The 15237-nt window shown below is 38.8% G+C and overlaps 1 protein-coding gene and 1 non-coding gene across 4 annotated transcripts in view; both read left to right on the top strand.

The window, feature by feature from the left end:
* The window catches only part of TRPM3 (transient receptor potential cation channel subfamily M member 3), a 288107-nt gene that overhangs the window by 129432 nt on the left and 143438 nt on the right, over positions 1–15237 (top strand). The gene's annotated exons all lie outside the window — the stretch shown is intronic.
* Positions 10830–10936, top strand: LOC143675171 (U6 spliceosomal RNA). Its single transcript, XR_013171415.1, has one exon. It is a non-coding gene; the product is annotated as a U6 spliceosomal RNA (small nuclear RNA).

Genomic DNA, 15237 nt, shown 5'->3' with positions numbered 1-15237 from the left:
GCTAGGAGGCGTGTCTGCTGCAATGAGTGATGTTTGACTTAATTGGCTGGTGCTTAAATGAGAGAACACAATGTAGCACTGCTAGCAGCTCGGCATTCCTCATCTCAGCACTAGCAGCTCAGCCCAGGCCTTTGGAGATACAGAAAGAAGTCACCCCGGGGAAAGTTGTTGGAACCCAGGGGCCTGGAGAGAAGACCAGCAGAGACCATCTTGTGCCTTCCACGTAAGAAAGAACCTCAGTGGAAAGTTAGCTGCCTTTCCTCTGAAGAACCAACAAAATAAATCCCCTTTTATTAAAAGCCAATCCGTCTCTGGTGTGTTGCATTCCAGCAGCTAGCAAACCAGAACAGTCTATATTTCTCTCCAACTGTTTTGAAACTTTAGGATAGAGGCCATATTTAGCCATGACTAAAAGTTATGGGGGTTTACACATGCTAATCAACATTCAGCAGGGCTTTGTGAAAAAGAAACAAAATGAACTACATCGTCTTCTCCTTTCCCTTCAAGTACACAACTCCTAGCTTTTTGGCACCACCAAAGGTTTATGAACCAAACAGTGTAGATACTAAGAATGCATGATTTCTATGTATGACATCTATACTTCCTCTTTATAGATCTTACTGTAGATTTTCTGTCATCCTAGCAGACAGGGATCTGTCAAATCAGAGCTCATCTCTTGTACTCTTTAATTCAGTAGTAATAGAAATAATAATAATAACAATAGCTAACATATGTTGGGGACTGTGCCAAGTACCCAATGTGCGTTTTCTCATTTAACTTTGAACAGAGAACAATTGAAATGAGAACTATTGTTACCCCCATTTTTCAGATGAGGAAATTAAGGTTTTGAGATGGTAAATAGCTTTCCAGACAATACATACAGCAGTCAGAGGCTGACTAGAGCCTCAAACACAAGCAGCCTGACTCCAGAGGCTTCAATACTCGACTTTTTCTCCCACTCTAAGCCATCGTCTAGAGTCAGGAGAGGCCCATCGCAATATCCATTACCTCCCAACTTCCCAGAGGAAAAATTCTGTATCAATTCATAATGAATAGAATGTGAAGGACAATAGCATGAAGAATCAGTTGCATCAGTTGTGAGTCAAAAGTCACACCTTAAACATCTCAGTATTATTGACAAAACAAAGACTCAAGTTAACCAAGCATTATTATGTCATTATACCTCTATGATGTTGGAATCTCTGCTTATAATGGTGAGAGTGGGACGGTTGTTATTTAGGGAGAAGTTTGTCCCCCTCTCCCTATGCTGCATGACTATTTGGAAGCATTTTTATATCCACAAGCATGGATTGAGCACCCATGTGCTGGGAAAGGAAAAACATAGTGGATGGCATGACTATCTGGATTAGTAAAGGACTCCAGGATTTCTCTGCAGTGGATATGAAGCCTGGGACATCCCTTCAGCCATCTCTGGACAAGAAAAGATTGTGGCCCAGGACCACAGAGTTCCAGAACCCTAGCCGCTCTAGCCCTGGAAAGGAGACTACATGGCATGCACTTCCACTCTCCCATCCAGCACTCACAGCAGACATTGTTAATCTTTCCCAGAGTCTCGCAATCACACTACCAATGGAGCCGATTTTCCATTTGAGATGAAATTGACTAGTCATCCCTGGTCAAAACTCGAATTCTCGGGACTTAACTGGAGCCAAACTGGGCTCCAGAGTATAAAGAGATGAGAATGTGATTTGTCTACAGACTTCCCCTGTAATTTCAAATTTGTTTCAACGGAATCAACCTGCGAGATTTTTACTACAAAGGAACAAAAGATAGGTTCATTATTCCCAAAGTGAAAGTGCTAGTCAAATATCTAGTAATAAAATAAATTTCCCACTGTCATAATTTTATTCAACACATATTTGTTGGATGCTTACTGCCTGCCAAGCACTCTTGTAAAGGTTAGGAACACGACAATGTATGAAATAGAATCCCAGCCCTCACAGAGCTTATGTTCTAGTGAGGGACAGACAAATGAATAATTTGCCTGGTAAACTAGACAAATGAATAAATAATTGATATAGCATGTGTAATAAATTAGTGCTAAGGGGGGAAAAGCAAAGAAAGGGTAAAAGGGTGACAGTTTAGATAAGGAGGGCACAAAAGGCTGACTGAGAAAGTAGTAGTCAAGTAAAAACCTGAAAGAAGGAGCAAGTCAGGACAGGCACAGGCATAGTAAGTGCAAAGGTCCTGAGGCAGAAACAGGAAGGAGGCCCATCTGAATAAAGCAGAATGAAGTGAAGAGAACTGGATATGAAAGTGAGAGAGGAAACAGTAGAAGGGACATTTATGTAGACCACATGGACCATAGAAGGACTCCGACTTTTAATCAGAGGGAGATGGGGAGCCAATAAAGGGTTTGGAGCAGAGGAGTGGCCTGATCTGACTGAAATTTTAAATGGATCATTCTGGCTGTTTTGTGGAGAAAGGGATTGAGGAAGGGGCACAGGTAGAAACGGCCTGGTGGGGCTATGGCAATAGTCCATGCAAGAAAGCCTGGTAGCTTAGACATGGGCAGCGGCAGTGGGGAGGGGAAAAGTGGTCAAATGCTACAGTCATAGAGAAGGAGGCAATGGGATTTGCTGAAGGCCCAAATTATCACTAATGATATTAATTATTGCTAATGATAATTACACTGAAAAATATTATTCTTGTAGCTTCCTAACTTCGTTTCTTAAGTGACATGGAATGTGAAAGCAATCCCAGGAGAAACAGAAAGGAAAGAATTGCTCTCTTTGAGGCTATCCCTCCCTACTAAACAGTCATTCTCAAGAAAGTTAATAATCCTGAAATCATTGCCTACAATTTCTATGCAGTTTTGACCCTGGAGTAGTGAACAACTGTGGCTTGTCCAATGGGCAACACAGAATAAACTTAACTATTCAAGGGGAAGATTGTGTCCTTGGCCTAAGGTAGATACTTGGGTTTAGAGAGACACAATAGAGCTCATAAACTGAATTGTTCTTTTGTTGTATCAATTCCACCTGAGCTGGAAAAAAAAACGAAAAGTTTTCAAAATGTGCTTCTTTGTAGGTTGGGATAGTAAGACAATTCAAATGTCGTGTTCTTCTATTGTCAGGTCAGAAAATGCAGCTTCATATGAGGACTTCCATCTTCCCACAAGCTTTATTTTTAATTTGCCAAGCTGGCATAAGGGAAAAACCTACCGAGCTGTCTTCTTTTGTATTTCCATTCTTGTCATATGACAAAGGAAGCTGCTTGTTTCTTATTCTTCTCAAGTGGCCCCAGAGGAAAAAAAAAAAAGCTGTAAAGAAAGCACAAATTGAAATTGAAAACTACAAAAAACGGGAAAGCAGCATCTCCAGGCTTTGCACTGTGTAAATAAACAAGTTTTTCTCTGCCATGGGACTGTCGGCCAGGGACAAAAACAGAAAAGCCACCCCTGGCAGGTAGGGACCATGAATGCAGGGGAGGATGGGATTTTTTCCTTTTTTTCATATTATTTAAGACAATAATCATCAGGGTAAAATATAATCTTACATCTCCATTTATAATTGCTTTCAACTACATTAACTCAAACAGCAAATAAAATTCAGGATTATCCTGTGTCAGACACAAACCCCAGAAGCTCCTGACATTAGCTCGTCCTATCCTTCCAACGTGGGTTTGTACACAAAACAGCCAGGTTTTCCTTTTCTACCCTCTCTCAGACTAGACATTTATTTTACCCCTGATTCTTATAACCACATGGGTACATTCCTGACTAAATGGCAATGTCTTTTTTGCTTATGATTAGCCTGCAAACTCAGTGAGTCCTAAGCCTTTGACATTTGAGTGGCTTTGTGGCACTGAGCTTGTCCTGCCTTCACTTGTTAGACTGGGGATGGATATTAGCTGGAAACCAGACCTGTCTCAGGATAGGAAATAATACAGAAAAGCCTCTTGCACACAGGCACCAGGACCCATGGGCATCTAAGACTTCCGTGCTTCCCTACCTGAACCCAATCAGGACTGTTCAGTCTCACTTACATTCCCCATCTGAAAAGTATAGACTGGATTTGGACTGGGAATGAGGATTCATTCCACAGACATTCATTGAGCGCCTGTGATGTTCCAAGCACATGACTAGGTAATGGGGATATAGAGGCGGAAGAAGAGTCTATTATAGGAAGCAGAAAAGCAAATAGGAGAAAAAGCCCTAAAGCCAAGTTCACTGGATCCAAATGCTCCTGCACCTCTCCTAGCCACATGGCTTTCCACCTGTTATTTAACCTCTTGGGCCTCAAGATCATCTGTGAAATGGGAATCATAGCAGTAACTAGGTGACAGATTTTTCTGGGATTGGTCACAGACATGTTTGTAAAGTACTTGCATTGGTTCATTGTAAATACACAATAAATGACCATTAGTAATATTGTTACCATGGAAATTGGTATTGGCTCAGGGATAGTGTAAGTGCTTTGATAGAGGTATATTCACACAGTTCTGCGGAAGCACAGAAGATGAGCATCTAAATCAGGCAAAAGACGAATAGAACAAAAAAGGCTTGCAGGAGGTGATGATTGAACTGTGCCTCAAAGGACAGGTAGCAGATGGCCACGCACAGCCTCAGGGGGCAAGATATGCCAGCCATAGAGGACAGACACTGAAAATCACAGCAGAGGAAGAGAGCTATGCACAGGGAAATTAACAGTTATTGAGCCCATACCAGATACTAGAACCTGCTATATGAGTTAAAATGGTGATCTCATGTAAAAATTTGCAATAATCTTGAGACTAAGAATTTTCCCCATCTCACGTATGAGAAAATCCAAAGCTCAGAGAGATATGATTGCTGGTGTAAGTAACTGGGACTCACTTCCAAATCTGTACAATTCCAAAGCTCATCTTCTGTATAGAGTCTGCCCTCTGTAGAGTCTCCTAGCTTAAACATAAAATATGTCTCTGTGTTGGAAGGGGTGTGCAAGATGAGAACTCAAGTGCTAGACCATGAGAGTCCTGGTGTGCACAGTAAAGGATTGGGTGCCATCCTGGGTCGGGTCACTGAGGGGGTATTTTAAGCCTGAGAGTGATAGGTTTTCCTGAATAGGCAAAGGATCATCATGAGCCACTTACGCAACCACAGGGACATAAGAGCTAGGCATATAATAGGCTAAACACCAACACTGTGGAATTCATAGCATGGGACAGAGATTATGGTGCCATGGTCCAGCACCATATAGGGGGAACATTTTCAAAATGGTTATTTGCCCTAACTAATGAACAGATTAGACAGGACAACAAGTAGTGAAAATAAGTGTTCCATATGATATCATCCTTGAAAACCAAGGTCCCTTCTCTGGAGTTGTACTGAGGGAATTAAGGTATCAGATAGGGGGCCAGACTTATTAGATGTCCCTAATGGTGATTTTCTGCCATTCTGCTTATGAAGTAAGAAAATTGTGGCCTCTAGGGCTAAATGGAATGCCAAAGACCACCTAGTCAAACTTTTTTGGGGGGTAGATTCAGAGAAGTGAGGTGATTATTGAAGACCCTTAAAACAGGGAACATCTGCCATATTAAACTAACTGCATTCATCCCCTCTGCCATGCGAAGAAAACTCAGGAACCTGGAGACAATCATTCAGGCTGAAGGGTGTTTTCCTCTGAAAGTCTTCCCCAGATCCTCCATAGAGGAAACTTTCACAGGCTCTGAATTGAGTGTGATTTATGCAGCTCTCCTCACCACTCTACCAGGCAATGGGCAGAAAGACAGCCTGGAAGGAAGCAGAAGCCTGCCCTCAGTGAGCTTACATGCCTTACCTTCAAGACGTATGTCTTCTATATTGAGCACCATTTGCAGTCAGGGCATCAGTTTCATTTGCAATCAGAAAATTTAATGTCTCTGTCTGAGAAGCTCAGAAAGGAGGCCACTGGAACCAAGAGCTGAAAGGAAGGAAACCTGGGAGCAAAGGGCCAGCAGGCATTGCCATGTGCCTTCTCATGTGACAGAGAAACCACAAACATGATTGACCTTTCTAGGGTGAAGGTATCATCCCGTTGAAGCCTTAATTTGGACAATTGCATGGCCTTAGAGCTGTAAAATTGGTGCAATAACAGTTCAGTGGGAGAATTCTTGCCTGCCATGCCAGAGACTTGGGTTCAGTTCCCAGAGCCTGCTCATGCCAAAAAGAAAAACTGTAAAATTGTAATCTAATAAATCCCCTTGCAAATGCCAATAAATAAAAACATATATTTTCAGTATTCCTTATGGGGACAGTAAAGTAACAAAGGGAATCCAAAATGTTACTCTCCTCACTTTCAAAAGTCTCTCTCACTAGCTCACACTTTAGGTTGCCTTTCCCAAGGGGAAGGTAAGATTGATCCAGTAACCGCTGGTGTGACCGCCTGATGCACAAGTTCTCAGAAAGGTGAGCCAAGAGAATTCTGGTCTACCAACCTTCAAAACTGTCAACAAGCTTATCACCAAGGAAAATGTCCTGGCATGAGAAGGGAGACAAGAGAACTTCTCTGTCAATAGCATTTTATGGTGCCTTCTGAACGATCTCTCCCCTGGTGATAGTTTCTCGAACAAGTGCTTGGGCTTTGGAAATATGTGATGTCCTAATAAATGTGATAGGAAATATTGAAAGAAAATGTATCTCCATCCATCCGATGATGACAAAAAAATTGATAAAACCAAAAAAGGAAACGATAATCTAAAAATGATTACAATCCAATAAGAAGCCTATATAGTGTTGTCCTAGATGAACCATCTGTGATCCTGAGCATTCCCCTCAGAGGGATATCTATTTATTTTTTTAATTATGAACAAATGCATATGAACCCAATAATGTCATTTCTGAGATGAAAAATATTACCTTGGGTAAAACTGAATTTTCACCCATCTGCTTGGCCAACAACATGGTAGATAACAAAAACATTCTTGATTCTGTTAGCCAAGATCACAAGAGATGTAAAGAAGCTTCTGAAAATATTATTGCTGGACCTGCAGCATCTGTCACATTGGCATTCAGTGAAGCACACCACATCATTACATAAAAATGACAGAGGTAGCATCAGTTGTCGGGAAAGGGATTGAAAACAGAAGATAGCAGATGATAGGTTGTCTTCTAATTCCAACCCCCTAGAGAAACCTGCTGAAATTTCCCTATGGAGTTGGTAGATGAGGAGTTAAACCTATTCCTGTTTTTTTCCCTCAGCACGAAATCAGATTGGATTGCTTTTTCCTGTCCTCCCTTGTGTCCTTTAAGGATCTCAAAGTGCTTATTAGACTATGAAGGATATGTCAATCATAGATCCAGGGAGCCTTGGCTGGGTTATTAGCCCATATTTAATAATTTTCTTACCATGATATGATTTACATGCTAAAAAAGTGGCCGCAGATCATGTTCACTGGATGATTTCATTTGCACTCTCCAGTTCCATAAACCAGCACTGCCTGGGACCAATCCAGCATTCAAAGGTCTAAAGGAAATAGCAGGAGACTGAAAGAGAGATTGATGAGTTCAATCTGTTTATCAAGACACCTTTTTCACAAAATAAGAACCTGCACTCCTCCCAGCCATTGGCAGTGTTTCAAATCAAGAGGTAACAACAGCTGACCTTGCTCATGGCTCTACTGCCTCCAAATGTGAAGACTGCATTTTCCACATATGTGTGTGTCCATGTTTTCACTACCACGTAGGAGCAATCAGCTTTGTAAGAGCTTCCTTCCCCAGGATATCACTAACGTGGTAGGAGTGCCATCAGAGAAAATCTAGTTCAAGAGCAACACAAGCTTCCTTTTATTTCAACTAGCTTTATAAGTGTGCTAAAATACTTATTTTTACCTATAAAGCAATTTGTGACAAGACCCCCAAACTTTGGGGACTCTATCCTAAGGATGGTATGCTAAATACAAAATAGAATTCATTCACAAGTTGATCACATCATTATTTATCAGAATCATCTAGCAACAGTGTAAACAGGAGTGGAAGCAGGAAAACAATGTCCCAAACTCTGGGAATATTGATTAAGTGAAATTTGATTGTGTCCAAGAGAAAACTGAAACAAATATTCACTTTAATGCCTTTGAGAAATCAGGATTCCTATTTGGCTCACTATTAGGGCCCTTGGGTCTTTCTATATCTTGATGACAACGTATATTTGTATCTTCTATTAATCATTCAATTGTTACAAATTATTTTGAAGATTATTAATGATTCATCTGGGCAACACTCCAATGAAACTGCTAATTTGAAAGTCATTCCATTGCAGTCTGATTCTCTCCCCCATTCCTATCCTTGGGAAATACTTCTCCAGATTTTATTAAGCAATCCAGTAGGAAATAGGGAACATTTCATAAATGTTTTTTGGTGATAAAAAAAAAAACCTCTAGATGTAGCATTTTTAGTGCACTTAAGCCTATTGCTTAGCATAATTTTAGGTAGACTTTTCTAAATACCTGGAAAACTATAAGTCATTTTTGCTGCTTATCAGTTAGATAGCTATGGTATGTCTCTAAAATTCTCAGACATGTTGCAAACAGTTTTTCAAACTCAGATATCATCTCTTACACATAAAACATGGCATGAAATGACTGTGGAGTGTTCTTTTCATTTTTGGGAGACTGAGCCAAAGTATCCTTGAAGCTTATAGAAGTTTTTCAGTTTGATATCATGGTTAGTTTCATTTTCAACAACCCCACTCAATTGCCATGTCTGTTTTCATAGATTCATTGTTCAGTGTGACATAGATATAAATTTAAAATTAAACTAATTTATAGATACAATGGAAGGAAGTCAGTTTAATTTCCCCAATATATTTTTCCATATTCTCATCTTGTTCAAGTATAAGACCTGCTGAGTTTTAGAAATAGAAAATCCATGATTCATTCAGCCATAATCACTGTTTTGTAGTTTAGGTAGTAAATATATGTATCTGTTGCACAGAAATAAACCAAACTCTTAACATAAAATTTCTTCCCCAAAATCATTTCCATACTTCTGTTTCTTTCATTTTTTGGTTATGTATTCCTGCTTTAAGTCTTTTTCTACTGTATGGTTGAATCTATATGAAGTCACAGAGGTAAATATTTTAGTGAAACATATTTTTAAATTAATCAGTGCTGCTTACATCTCAAAAACGCTGCATACATATTATTTCAACAAATAATTTATAAAACTCAGGCAGCCCCAGTTTCTGTCACACAGTGATTAACCTGTGACCAATAATATTGTGTCCAATGGAGCCAAGCCTCATTTAAAATTCACTCTGAACACTTGGAATAAACCGTTGGCCTATGACGTAATACATCCACTCACTTTAGCTATCTTACTATTCTTTGGTAGAATATCTTACTTTTTAAACTTTTATTTTCTGCAAATCAGTGTCCTGAGCACAACATTTAGTAACAATCCATCCACAGAGACATAGGTGCAAATAAAGTGATATGCTAAGAAGTAATGTTTCTATCCTACCTATAAAGGAGAGTTTCTTAAGTAGCACGCATTGAAGGTCGAGGGAAGGGTACTCCAGGAAGAAGGAAGTGAATGAACAAAGTTGGGGGGGGGGGGGCTGGAAGCAGCATAAAGGGCCCCAAAGATGCTCAGCCCAAGGGGAAGCATCAGGTTTGTGGGGTCGTGGCAGCAGTGGTGGGAGTGGCAGTAGGGGAAATGGCAATGAGCACGTCAGCAGACACAGATTAAGACTAAAGAAACGTCTTGGGGTCCTGTGTGCCCTGCCAAGAATTTCTAGCTTTATGCTTTAGGTAAAGAGAGTGATATAATCGGGCTTGGAAGAGTGCTTGACTAGTGCCTGGAGAACAGAATGGAAGAAGGGAGGGACAGGACCAGAGTCAGTCAGGGAGACCAGTAAGAAACTATTGCAATAGTTGAGATGCAAAGGGCCGAACGAAGGTTGTGATAGAGAGAAGGAAATAAAGAAGGGTGAATAGAGCACTTATCACACTCCAACATACTATATATTTTACTGACTGTTTTTCCCTGCACTAGGATGAAAGCTCCTTGAAGGCAAGAACTTTTTGTCAGTTGGATTCACTGCTCTAGCTCCAGCATTTAAACAGTACCTGGCACAAAAGCCATACTCGATAAATATGTGTTCAATGAATCAGTTCTATGAAGGGGGTGAGAGTATCACACATGATGCCGAGAAGACTGATTATAAGGGGTTGTGAAATGAGAGCAACGACACAAGCAGAGAAGCTGATCTGCTGACAGGTTGGGGAGGATGGGGCCGGAATGGGGAAGTGGAAGAGGAGGCGAAGAACTTGTCACTTTGCAAGGTTTAGCTTTTCTTCAATGCGAGAATCAGAATTCCATCTAGGCTAATGTATTTTGTCAACAAGAGCACTCAAGATACAAGATGTCAAACTGAAGTTTGGGGAAAAATATCATTTTATTTTTTAATGAATTGTTTTCTATGTTTTCTTTTGTTTCTTGAACAACATTTTAATCTCCCCAAATCCCATAATTGCTTTGACAAGATAACCAACCATGCAACACAAATTCAAGAGTTAATTTTAGGATACATGCTAAAAATATCAACTTTGTCGTAAAGGAAAATCAGGCTGTATTCATTAAATTGACTATAAAACAATAAAGTTAATAACTTCTACTTCTAAATAATTCATACTTTTTCCTTTAAAAGAACATCGATGAGATTTATGTAATAGAATCAGCATATGTGCCTATTTTACCTCTTGCTCTTCAAATGTCAAAAAGAAAAGACAAAAACCACAAATATATATATATATTTGTTAAACAAGTAAACCCCTATCAGCGAGGTGGGGTGGGGAGGAGAAAAGGTAGAAATGTAAATAATTTCTTGAGGATTAAAAGCAAGTATAGTGTGCTCACTTCGGCAGTATATATACTAAAATTAGAACCATACAGAGAAGATTAGCATGACCCCTGCACAAGGATGGCACATAAATTCATGAAGCATTCCATATTTTTCGGTGTGACTGTGTGATTATGAAAACCTTGTGTTTGATGCTCCTTTTATCTAGGGAATGGACAGATGAGTAAAAAATATGGATACAAATAAACAAATAATGGGGGGACAAAGGTTAAAATAAATTGGGTAGATAGAAATACTAGTGGTCAATGAGAGAGCAGGGTAAAGGGTATGGTATGTATGAGGTTTTTCTTTTCTCATTTTTATTTCTTTTTTCTGGAGTGATTCAAATGTTCAAAAAAATGATCATGGTGATGAATATACAGCTATGTGATGACATTGTGAGCCACTGACTGTACACCATGTATGAAATGTTTGTATGTTAAGTTTTGTATGTGTGAAATGTTTATGTTAAGAATATTTGTATGTAAGTTTGTACATTAAGTTTTATCAGTAAAAATATTTTTTAAAAAAGCAGGTATAGCGCACTCACCTCCCTCCATCTTGGGTTTGGTGAGTTCTGCCCGGGAGCGCAGAAATAAATCCACCACCACCCCCACTTTAAATTTCCTGGTGTACCTTTCTTCTTTCTCACCCTTTAGCCTCCTAAACCCTTCATCTGGTGACAAATGGGCCGAAATTCCTTATGTCCAGGCTTTTTTCCTTCTGTGCTCCGGCCCCTCCCTTTGTACCCTCCTCTCCTTTGCGCTACCCTCCCCTCCCTCCAGCAGCGCTCCAGTCGCCATCTTGCCTTTCCCTCCCCCGTTCTGCTTCGGCGACATCTCAGTCGCCATCTTCTCCTTCTCTTCCTCCTTCTGTTCTGCTGAAAACTTAAGCATTAAAAAAAAAAAACAAGCATAGAAACTAGAGTGAAAAAACACATCCCAATTCATTGTCAGAGAAAATTCTGTACTATGAAGTTAAAAGTTTTCCAGATACCAATAAACAAAGGCAGGGACCAGAAGAAGCCCTGGGACCAGTGTCAGAGTAGGGAAGTAGAGCTTCCCTCACTCACAGCAGCTAGGCCAAGAAACTTCTCCTCTACCATTTTTATTCTACAGATACACTCACCATGCCTATACAGGATATTCACTGAAATGGTGTTTACAGTGGCAAAAGATTGGGAACAATCCAAATGTTCTTTAGTAAAGGGCTGGTTAAGTAAATTAAGGTACACACTTATAAGGAAATTACGTTACCCATTTCTATGTGCCTGAATGGAATGATCTCCAAGACAGATTGTCAAGGAAAAAAAGAGTAGAAGTATGTAAGCTTGCTTCCATTTCTGTAAAAGGAAGACACATGCATTTCTGTTTGTATCTGTATGTAACATCTTAAACCTAGTTTTAGGGGTTGTCTTTGTTGAGAGGTTTTAGAGAGCTGGGGACAGAGATGATACATTTCATTTTCATCACGTGTTCTTTTTATACTCGGGATTTCTCCATGCTGGGTGACTATATTACCTGTGAAAATATATTCATATTTTTTTAAAGGTAAGAAAGAGTATGGAAGAAAAATTATAGGAAATTCTAAGATTAAGATGGAAGAAAGGAAATGAAATGTCAGTATCATAGTAAATGTGATAGGATTCTATTCACAATTTAAAAACATTGATGTTCTGATTAGGTTTGGGGGGATCTAGCCTTGCAGTTTATAAGATGCACATCTAAAACCAAATGGCCACAAAAATGTGGTAAATAACTGAATGAAAATATACCAGACAAAGCCTAATCCCCCCCAAAAAATGTGTGCCAACTACAATATAAAACAAAAATTTATATAGAAGAAAAGCTGTACAAAGTAACAGAATTAAATAGGAAAAGGAATATTATATGCTGATAGGAAAAGATGCTCAACATCATTAGTCATTAGAGAAATGCATATCAAAACCACAGTGAAATACCACCTCACACCCAAAGGATTGCTATTACTGAAAACAATAACAGAAAAAAAAAGTAGAAAATAACAAGTTTTGGGGAAAATTTGGAGAAATTGATACTCTAGTGCATTGTTGATGAGAATGTAGAATGGTGCCGCCACTGTGGAAAGCAATATGGTGATTCTTCAAAAATTTAAATATAGAATTACCATATGACCCACCAATTCCACTTCTAGGTATATACACAAAGAAAAGGAAAACAGAACCTTCTACACTAATGTTCATAGTAGCATTATTCACAATAGGCCAAAGGTAGAAACAACCTAAGTGTCCGTCAACAGATAAATGCATAAACAAAATGTGGTACACACACATTGTATTAGTTTGCTAATGCTGCTGGAAAGCAATATACCAGAAATGGAATGGCTTTTTAAAAAGGAATGTTACAAGTTTTCAGTTTTAAGACCATGAAGTGTCCAAATTAAGGCACCAACAGGAGGTTGCCTTCACTTAAGAAAGGCTGTTGCTGTCTGGAACACCTTTGTCAGCTGGGAGGACACATGGCTGGTGTCTGTTGGTCCTTGTTCCTGGTTTTGTCATTTCCGGCTTCTGATGCCAGTAGTTTCCTCTCTAACCATCTGTGTGGGCATTCACTTAGCTCCTCCAGGACACAACTCTGGATTCTGGCTTGCTTAGCATCTCATAGGAAGGCACATGGAAATGTCTGCTGGGCTCCACCCATGTCTAGGCATCTGCTCTCTGTTGATACTCCAAGCATCTCCGAAACATCCATGTCTCTGTCAGCTCTGAAACAACTGTTCTCCATGCATCTGCACCTGAAGTTTCTTCAAAATATTTCCCCTTTTAAAGGACTCCAGTAAACTAATCAAGACCCACCTTGAATGGGTGGTGTCACATCTCCATCTAATCAAAAGGTTACACCCACAATTGAGTGTGCCACATCTTTGTGGAGATAATCTAATTAAAAGTTTCTGCCCTACAACATTAAAAGAATTAAGTATAAAAATTTTTTTAAAATGGGCTGCCCCCACCAGGTTGGGTCAGAATTAAAACATGGCTTTTCTGAGTTACATAATAGTTTCAAATCAGCACACACATGATGGAATATTATTCAACCATAAGAAAAAGAGACATTCTGCAAGATAAAAAAAAAAACTTAAAAATATTATGCTCAGTGAAATAAGCAAGGTACATAAGGACAAATATTATATGATATTACTTAGATGACTAGAACTAGCAAATTCTCTGAGATAGAAAGTAGAATGGAGGTTACCAGATGACGGGAAGAGGGGAGAAGAGAGAGTTTTTGCTTGGAAAATATTTTTTAATTGAAAAAAAAGAATGCAGATGAGGAAAAGTGTATATAAAAGCATGTGAAATGCACAATCTAAAATACATTTATTAGGAAACAAGAGAAAATGAAAATAAATTGACTAAGAATTCAAATTAAGATTCCAGAAAAAGAATAGTTAAGAAAGCCAAAGTAGAAGAAATGTATAACGATGAAAAAAAGCTGAAAAGAACTTTATATTGTAAATAGTAATATTAATCAATAAGAGGAAAAGCTGATTCAATGAAATGACCATGGCGTTGGCTAATCTTATCAAGGGAAGAATAAAGAAGAATGAAAAAATTGACATATAATTCCAGCTATAGAGATTTAAAAAATAATAAGAGAATTCCATGTATAATGATTTACCAATAAATTTTAAAACCTCATTGAAATGATTTTACTATCAAGTAGAACACAAAATATGAAGTTAAATCAAGGAGCGGCAGAAACCACTGAAGAAATTATAAAAATGATCATCAATCCATTCCCCAAAAATCTTCAGTGCTAAATAGCTTCATAAATATCCTTCCAAACCTACCAAAAGCAGGTGAATTCCTTTCTTATATAAACCATTTCAGGGCATAAATAAAGAAAAATCTTTCCAACTCATGCCTGAAGGTTGACACCCAGACCAGAAAAGAATGATGCCAAATAACCCTATAAACACACAGTTGCAAAAATCCTGAATAAAATATTAGCAAATAAAATACAGTACTTTTAAAGAATAACATATCAAAACCAAGACATTTTTAATACCAACTAATCATATTTATATAAATTTAATATCAACAAATTACACTCCAAAAAGCCTACTTCAATTGACATCCCCACCAAAGAGCATTTAAGAATGCCTGATCCTTCTGCATCTCTGCCCACATGGGGGAGGGGGAAAAGGGGGAGGCTCTTAGTTTCTTGTCTAATTTTTTTCCCAAAAGGATGTATAATTTATATATAATTTGTGTGATTCATAACTTTTAAATTTTTTATTTTTTAAAAAGGTAGTGATCAACTGAAAGCAATATAAAAATAATTTGTCTTTGGAACATCTGGTCTCCCTTGGTGGACCCTTTTCCTCTTTCTGAGATGCCCATCCCTCCCCAGTATCAGCTCCTAGCCTTTTCTTCAAC

Source organism: Tamandua tetradactyla, chromosome 2 (assembly GCF_023851605.1).
Source record: "Tamandua tetradactyla isolate mTamTet1 chromosome 2, mTamTet1.pri, whole genome shotgun sequence".
In the NCBI taxonomy this organism is placed as follows: Eukaryota; Metazoa; Chordata; class Mammalia; order Pilosa; family Myrmecophagidae; genus Tamandua; species Tamandua tetradactyla.
Note: the sequence above shows the minus strand (reverse complement) of the source record. Positions and strands in the feature narration are given on the sequence as shown.